Here is a 9601-nt window from a genome sequence, read left to right on the forward strand (position 1 = left end):
CATGCTTTGTAAAGTGCAGGATCAGTGAAAGAGAGGAAAGCCCCCACTAGATGCAATGGCACAGTGACAATAGAAATGGGCTCGTGTGTCACAGATTGAGGATGACATAGCAGCGGACAGTATGTGACTCTGTTGTGCTCAAGTTTGCTATGAGTCAGCACCAACTAGATGGCACTAACAACAGTGACAACAACAAAATATAAGCTTGTCCTGGTGAGGTGCTGTAGGATAAACCCTGGACTGCTAACCCCAAGGTTGGTGGTTCAAACCCACCAGCCCACTCCAAGGAAATCCTACACAGTGTTGCTATAGTTGGAACGGACTCGATAGCACTAAACAACAATAACAATGAAAGGTCAGCACTGAACTTCTAAAAGCAAGGTCAGTGGCTCAAACTCACCATCTGCTCCTCAGAAACCCTATGTATGGTTGCTATGGTACAATGAATGATTTCATATGGCTTGTCTATCCACAGTGTTTGTAGCTCCTACCAAACAACGTTTTTGTCCTGCTAGATCTGGTAAGAGATCCTGATAGGTTGATAAGATTTTATTGTGGGTTGTTGTTAAGCGTCGTCGAGCTGATTCCGACCCATAGTGACCCTGTATAGGGTTTCTGAAGAGCAGCTCGTGAGCTTGAACTGCTGACCCTGCAGTTCAAACTGTTTTGCAGTCTGGCGCATTAACACACAGCGATACACAAGGACTCCTTATTGTGGGTAGGTTTTAAAAAAATAAAAATGTTAGAGTTACAGTTTTTATAATCAGAATTTACTGTTAACTAATGTGGCGCTCTGGATTAATGAGCCAGACTTCAAAGCCATTTGAACTGCAAGTTAGGTGTCTCAAGCTCACCAGCTGCTCCTTGGAAACCCTATACAGGGTCCCTGTGGGTCGGAACTGACTCGAAGGCACTTCACAACAACAACTTACTGTGGGGTTGTTGTTGTTGTTGTGAAGTACCTTGGAGTCAGTTCTGACTCATAGTGATCCTACACAGGGTTTTTGAGGCTGCAAATCTTTACGAGAGCAGAACACCTCATCTTTCTCCCACGGAACCGCTGGTAGTTTCGAACTGCTGACCATGAGGCTGGCAGCCCAACTCATAACCACTACACTACCAACAATAAACTCTGATTGTAAAAACTGTAACTCTAACAATTTTTTTAAAATGATCCATCTTAGAAGCAAGAGGGGGCAATCTAACTACCATTACAGAAGAGGAACAAGATGTGGTGTATGTCCTTTGGACCCAGAAATTGTTGTGCATGGAACCGCCTCAACCCAGGAACAGAAACTGTGACTCCAGGGCAAAGGCAGAAGAACAGCAGCAGTGGAACCAAGATCTCCAGAGTGAGTCTGAGCTGTGGGCTCCCCAGCCCACGGACCAAGTAAAGCTGAGGGACTTTGGACAGAAATCTTGCAAGGTGGGGTCCCTCCAGGAACTTAACTGGGAGGGATGGAGGCTAGGTTTGCTGACCCAAGGAGCTCAAGCCAAGTGTCTTCAGGCCGAGGCTTACGGTGGAGTGGTGAGTCCTGTGGGCATTTATCAGCAGTTGGATAAGAACTTTGAAACACTGGCCATAAAGAGACAAGCTTGGCTGAGATCAATGCTATGGCAAGACTCTCCTGACTGGAACGCTGCCCTCGAATGTTCTCATCATGTATTAAAACCAATGAACTTCCCTAGTAAATACCATCACTATGAGTATTGTCTCTGAGTTCTGTGTGACCATTGCAACGAATTCTCAACCCCAATAGAGAATCCAAAAGAGGGAAGGTGGGTTCATTTTTCTGGCAGTCACTATAAGTCAGAGGTAACTCGATGGCACTTAACAACTCTAACAACAAGAACCATTTAAAATCCTGGTGTGGTGCTATAGGATAAACATTGCACTGCAAACTTCAAGTCTGCAATTCACTCCCATCTGCCACTCCTCAGAAACCAACCTCTATACAAGGTCGCTATGAGTTGGAACTAACTTGATGACACTTGACAACAATAACCATTTAGTTTGTATCTACATTCAAACAACAACTAATAGTTTTCAGTATTCGAGAGATTGCTAGGTTGTGATCCTACCATTCACGGCTGGTGTGTATTTCATAGGCTTTCCATTACTGGATAACACTAGGGAGGTGGACTGTTCTTTGCCAAGAAATTCAGAAGCCAAGGTATAAAGAGACGGAGCACACATGAGGCATCTTCTCCAAGCAGTATGGGAACCATGGCAAATAACTGGCTCAGTTGTAAGTCCATCATTGTGATGAACTCTAATTCCAATCATCCTTTAAAATCATTCCATGCTGCACTATCAAGCAGCTCTTACTGCAAACTATGCACTGTGTTCATCTACTATGATCAATGACAGTATCTAGGGACAAAGTCTTTTTTAAGGAAGATAAAAAAGTGCTTTGCATGGAACTGATATATCTGTGCTGGAGACAGATTTAGTAGGCCAAGGAAACATGATGATGGTATTGTAGAACGAAAGTTCTGAACTCCATAAAAATAAAGCAAAGAGGTTTATTGAACAATAAAGTAATTCACAAATTGGGCTGTAACTTTATAGAGAATGCAAAGTTGCTTCAAAACATGGAGGGAGAAGGGTGGTTTTACAGTAAAAAATGTGAATGGGGAATACATGGTCACAAGGTGGGTGTGAGATCAGAGCCACATTCTTTCCTGAATCTTCCTCAAGGTCAATCACTCTATTTTCAACTACTTTCTTCCTACAAATAGTTCTCTCCACAACCACATTCCTGACCCTTATCCTTGTTTGCTAAGGAGCTCTGGTAGCATAGTGGTTATGAGTCAGGCTGCTAACCTCAAGGTCAGCAATTTGAAACTGCCTACCAGTGGTTCTGTGAGAGAAAGATGAGGCTTTCTGCCCCTTTACAGCTTAGGAAACCCTACACAGGGGCGCTGAGGGTCATAACCTACTCCATGGCACACCACCACCACCATCTTTGTTTGCTAAGATTGACTTGGATCAAAACCTAGGCTGATGAAACCAGAGGACTTGTAGAAAGCAAGTTTCCTGGTTCTATCCACCTAGAGGCCAAAGGGCAGATGTATATGTTGAGGTTAAATGAGATGGAGGGGTCAGCTCTGTCTCATAGCAAACCTGTATATGGTTTGCAAAGGGCAACTGGTGGGTTTGAACTGCTGACCTTGTGGTCAGCAGTCCAATGCATATCATTCAGTGCTATGCCAGGACTCTGTTTAAGTGGGAAGATGTCAAGGTTATAAGGAATTTGTAATCAAAATAGAGTTTGGATTCAGACCTCTACCCGCCATTTGGTTAAGGAAAGGTAGCTCGTTTCAGAGGATGGTTTGCATAAAGAGTACCCATGAACCTAGTGGGCCCCTCTCATTTTTACTTCGATCTTGATTCTTGAGCATATATTTTGGCTTTCCTGAAATAATGTCCGTTTCTTTACAGAGGAAGTTAGCTAGCACTTTGTCTAGGGGTCATCTAACAGAATAGTGACAGTTTCCCTTTTTTTGTTATTCTTGTAAATTGGCTGATTTTGTTGTTTCTGTGGCTTTTCTTTATGTTGCTTAACTTCTTCAGAGAAAATTAGAATGTGTATTCAGTTGTTGTTGTTGTGATGTGCCATGGAGTCAGTTCCAACTCATAGCAACCCTGTACAGGCTGTCCAAGGCTGTAAATCCTTATGGGAGCAGAAAGCCTCATCTTTCTCCAGCAGAACAGCTGGTAGTTTCAAACTGCTAACCGTAAGATTAACAGCCCAATTCATAACCACTACGCTACCAGAGCTCCTTGTGTATTGAGTAGTACCTAGCTAAATTCAAACTCTTCTTGTTGTTGTGAAGTGTCTGTTGAGTTTGTTCTGACTCATAGCAACCCTGTAGAGGGTTTCTGATGCTTTGAATCTTTGCAGGAGCAGAAAGCCTCATCTTTCTCTCAAAGAGCGATTGGTGGGATGAAACCGCCTACCTTGTGGTTCGCAGTCTGCTTAATCCCTGCGTGGGTACTATAACACGTTTTTCTATATACAGGCATACTTCATTTTATTGTGCTTGGCTCTACTGTGTTTCACAAATAGTGTTTTGTATTTTTTAGATATTGAAGGATTGTGTAGAACAAGTATATCAACATCATTTTTCCAACAGTGCAGGTTCACTGCATGTCTCAGTGTCACATTTTAGTAATCCTCACAATGTATCAAATTTTTCCACAATGCTGTTGCATACCTGAGTGCGTAACCCTGGCTTCACAGGATAAACTCTGGTCTGTGAACATCCAGGATGCTGGTGTAAGCCCACCAACCACTCCATGGGACAAAGCTGAAACATTCTGCTCCTGAAACAATTACAGCCTCAGAGACCCTAGACGGAGCCTCTATGAGTTGGAAATGGTTCAACAGCACCGAACAACAGCCAATTACATACTCAATTCCCTATAGTATGGTGTAACTAAACTTTTATATATATTGCTAGTTGTTGTTAGGTGCCTTTTGACTCATAGCAACCCTGTATCGCTTTTCCAAGACAAAATCTTTATGGGAACAGAAAGCTTTATTGTTCTTCTGTGGATTTAAAGTCTTGGAAAAGCTATACAAGTTTGGACTGTAAATCTTGCAGTTAGCAGTTCATTGTTTATCCCACAGTACCACTAGTGCTCCTAAATCTTACTTTTGTTGTTAAGTGCCATCGAGTTGGTCCTGTCTCATAGTGATGCTGTATAGGGTTTCCATGGAGTGGCTGGTGGGTTTGAACCTCCGACTTCACGGTTAACAGTCTAGTGCTTATCCTACAGTGAGACACCAGGACTTAGTGTACTGAAGAGGAAGTGTTCCATTCCTGGAGACACTAGTAAGCCCTTATTCCACTGGAAAACCAAGAAAGGTGTGTAATTTACTTTATTGTGATGGTCTAGAAACCAGCTCACAATATCCAAGATCTGCTTTTATGAAATTTAATGAAAATGAATCCTTCTACTATTCCTGCAGTATTGACAGTATGTTGTCAGTAAATGTAGCAATCATTCAAAAGACAGTGAGTTTATTACTAATATTTTCTTCATTGCATTGATGTTAATGTAAAAGTAGTTACAGTGTTTGGTTGTGTGCTACCTGTGGGCTGACGGTGTTTTTGAACTGCCAACCTTGTGCTTAGCAGTGCAGTGCTTATCCAGCATGACCAGCACTCCTAAATCTTACTTTTAATGTTTATTGTCCCGTTACCTGGACTATACCTCATTATAGAGGCAGGCAGCCCCACCTGTCTCCGGAGGCATGACAGGAAGATTCAATCTACTGACTTCAAGGTCAAGAGCCCAACTTGTAATCCCCTTGGCTACCTGGATACTGTATTAAGGCTTCAATGCTTAGCATTTGGGTATGGAGTCCTGATGTAGCACCATAGGATAAGCATTGGACCTCAAGGTTGATTTGAACCACATAGTCGGCAGTTCAAACTCATCAGCCACTATTCAGAAACTTTTTACAAGGTCACTATGAGTCAGAACTGACAAGAAAGCATTTAAACAACATGGTTTATAGAGTGAGTCTTAACTCCCTTTTGAATATTGACATAAATTTAGCCTCCATTGAATTCCTTTTGACCTTTAACCAGTAAGGTAAAAAGTTTTGGCCTCAAGCAACGTGTGTTTGAAAGTTGATAATGACTCCCCTTTGTGGCACTGTAGGATAAGCACTTAACCACAAGGTCTGTTTGAGCCTCCAGGTCAGTGGTGCAAACTCACCAGCTGCTTCTTGGAAACCCTATACAGGGTTGCATTGAGTCAGAACTGACTTGATGGCACATAACAACAACAACCAGCTGAGAGAGAGGCAGTCTCAACCTCAAAACTTGCCTGAGCTTGCCCTTAATATAAAATCGGGGTACCAAAGTCTTGGTGTGGAGCAGTAGGATAAGCACTCGACCTCAAGGTTGTTTGAACCGCAAGGTTGGTAGTTCAAGCTCACCAGCTGCTCCTCAGAAACCCTATACAAAGGACTTAACAACAGCAACAACAAGGTCACATAGTCATGAATCATATGCCAACCAAGGTTAGAAGGGACCGAACCAATGCTGTAAACTTTTCTAATCCACAACATTGCATTTATCCCAGTCACGATTCTTTTTCCACTGCCTTCAACAGTGATCAATTGATCTTCTGGTAGTTATGATTCTGTGACAATTTCCTTGGTTTTCAATGTTCTATAATTAGCTTTAAGGCTGTGAATTTTTTGGACACTATTATGGCCTCTTGCAATTGGTTTCTCATTCAGGTAATTTGTCTTTTTCTTGCCTTTGTCCTGTTTAAGATTTTATAAAATGTATTTGAATTAGGGATCTTTTTCCATTAGAACAATACAAAAGCAAAGATTAGATTTAAGTTCCTAAATATTTTGTAAGACAAAAGTCTTAAATATAGTCAGAAATGCTTTTTTTACTAAGAGAATTAGATTTGAGGTTTTGAAAAATGAATAGGTTATACATGAGCACATAGGTTGCACACTCAAAGTAGTTTATCCATTGAATTGACACCTTCTCATTGTACCAGGTCCTCCTGGTTCCCCCTTAACCCTAAAACAAGTTTGTCACTTAGAGTAGCTGTGTTTGATCCATACTTAACCAAAACTCTAAACTCTTTATTGTTGTTGTTCTTAGGAACCAACTCCTGTTGGTTCCAACTCAGAGTGTTGTTATGTACAATGGAATTCAACACTGCCTTGTCTAACAGCATCCTCACAATCATTGTTAAGTTTGAGTCCATTGCTGCTGCCACTATGAAATCCATCTTGTTGGGGTCTTCCTCTTTTTCATTGACCCTCCACTTTACCTAGTATGATGGTCTTCTCCAGGGACTGGAACCTCTTGATAATATTTCCAAAATCTGAGAGACAAAATCTCGCCATACTTACTTCTAAGGAGCATTCTGATTGTACTTCTTCCAACACAGATTTCCCTGCATATCTAGCAGCCCACGGTACTTTTAATATTCTTCTCCAACACCATAACTCAAATGCATCAATTATTTTACAGTCTTCTTTATTCACTATCCAACTTTCACATTTGTATGAGGTTATTGAAAATACCATGACTTGGGTCAGGCACTCCATAATGCTCAAATTGACATCTTTGCTCTTGAACACTTTAAAGAAGTCTTGTACAGAAAATTTCTCTAATATAATACATCGCTTTATTTCGTGACTGCTGCTTCCATTAATGTAAATGGTAGATCCAAGCAAAATGGCTTTGAAAACTTCAGTCTCTTCCCCATTTATCATGCTGTCTTTTATTGAGCTAGTGGTGAGGATTTTTATTTTCTTTACATTGAAGTTCAATCCATATCGGAGGCTGTGGTATTTGATATTATCAGTAAGTATTTTAAGTCTTCTTCACTTTAAAGCATGCAAGATTGTTGTTATTGTTATTAGACGCCATTGAGTTGGTTCAGAACCATAACAACACTATGTACAACAGAACGAAACTTGCGCCGTCCTCACAACTGCTCTGGACTTGAGATAATGGCTGCTACCACTGTACCAATCCATCTCATTGGGGTGTCTTACTCTTTTTGCTGACCCTCCACTTTAGCAAACAAGATGTCCTTTTCCAGGCACTGGGCCCTCCTGATAATATATCTGAAGTATTAAAGACAAAGTCAGGTCATCGGCTTCTAAGATGTATCCTGGTTGTACTTCTTTCAAAACAAATTTTTTGTTCTCTGGGAAATCCATGGTACCTTTAATATTATTCCCTAACACCATAACTCAAGTGCATCGATTCTTCTATGGTCTTCTTTATTCATTGTCCAACTTTCACTTGCATATGAGACTATTGAAAATACCATGGCTTGATTCAGACGCACCTTGATTAGTCCTCAAACTGACATGTTTTCTCTTCAATTTAAAGTACAGCAGATTTGCATAATGCAATACATCCTTTGATTTCTTGATTGCTTCTTCCATGAGTGCTGATGGAGGAGCAAAGCAAAATGAAGTCTTTGCCAACTTAAACCTTTTTCCTTTTATCATGATGCTATTTATTGATCAAGTGGTGAGGATTTTTGTTTTCTTTACATTGAGTTATAATCCATATGGATGGTGTGGTCTTTGGTCTTCATCAGTAAGTCCTTTATGATTTCAGCTATTAAGGTAGTATCAGTTGCTCATTGTAGGTTGTTAATGAGTCTTTGTCTAATCCTAAAGCCACATTCTTCACATATTCTAGCTTCTCGGGTTATTTGCTCAACATACAGATTGAATAAGTATGATGAAAGATTATATATAACCTTGGCTTACATCTTTTCTAATTTCATACCACTCAGTGAGTCCCCTTGTACTATTGGAACAATTGCTTCTATATATAGAACAATTGCCTCTTTCTCTCTATATCTATATCTATATATACATGAGTGCAATTAAGTGTTTCAGAATGCTCATTTTTTGTAATGTTGTCCATAACTTGCCATGGTCCACACAGCAGAAGCCTTTGCATGATCAACAAAGCCCAGGTAAGCACCTTTCTAATAATATCTGCTTTCAGCCAAGCTCTACCTGATGTCCGTAGTGATAGCTCCTGTTCTACATCCTTGTCTGAATTAAACTTGAATCTTTGGCAGATTCCTGTCTACCTACGGTTGCAACTGTTTTTAATTATCTTTAGTAACATTTAGCTTGCATGTGATATTAAGTATATTGTCCAGTGATTTCCACATTCCATTGGGTCACCTCCCTTTGGACACATCTATGGATCTCATCAATTAATTTGCCAGTTAGCTGTTTTCCAAATTTTTCGGCATAGATAAGTGAGTGCCTCCAGTGCTGTATCAGTTTGTTGGAAGATAGCAATCTGTATTCCATCAATCCTGGAGCCTGACTCTTTGTCAATGCCTGTAGTGCACCTTGGATTTCTTCCTTCAGTACTATTGGCTCTTGATTGTACGGCACCTCTTGAAATGGTTGAACACTGTCCATTTTTTTGTTCCATGACTCAGTATATTCCTTCCATCTTCATCTGATGCTTTTTGCATCATTCAATATTTTACTCAAAGCACAGCTCAAGAAGACAGAGTCAAGTATTATAATGTAATGTACAAAGACCTGGATTAGAAAACTGAAAGAGAAGAATGCATTCAGGATTTCTCAAGATGAAAGAACTGAAGGAAAATATTTAAAGGTCCTTCAATATTACAATTATAGGCTTGTTTTTTGTGGTTTTTTCCCAAGTTCTTTCAGCTTGAGAAATTCTGAGTGTGTTCTTTTTCAGTTTTCTAGTCTAGGTCTTGTCTTTGTCTTCTTGTGCTGCCCTTTGAAGTTTTCTGTTCAGCTCTTTAACCTCCTCACTAATTTCTTCAGTTTTTATTATTGTTTGATAGTTTGTAGTTGAGAATCATTTCTTAAAAGAATATAGATATATGAAACCAAACTTTGTTAGTCGTTACCAGGAGTGGAATGGAGAAGAAAAATAGGATTTACTGTTAAATTTTTGTTGAGTGATCAAACATTTGGAAACGTTTAGTGGTGATGGTTAATAGCATGATGAACATGATTAATGACACTAAATTTTACATGTAACAAAATATTGAAATGGAAAATGCTTTAATATATATAGTTATATA

Source organism: Chrysochloris asiatica, unplaced genomic scaffold (assembly GCF_000296735.1).
Source record: "Chrysochloris asiatica unplaced genomic scaffold, ChrAsi1.0 scaffold00021, whole genome shotgun sequence".
Classification (NCBI taxonomy): domain Eukaryota; kingdom Metazoa; phylum Chordata; class Mammalia; order Afrosoricida; family Chrysochloridae; genus Chrysochloris; species Chrysochloris asiatica.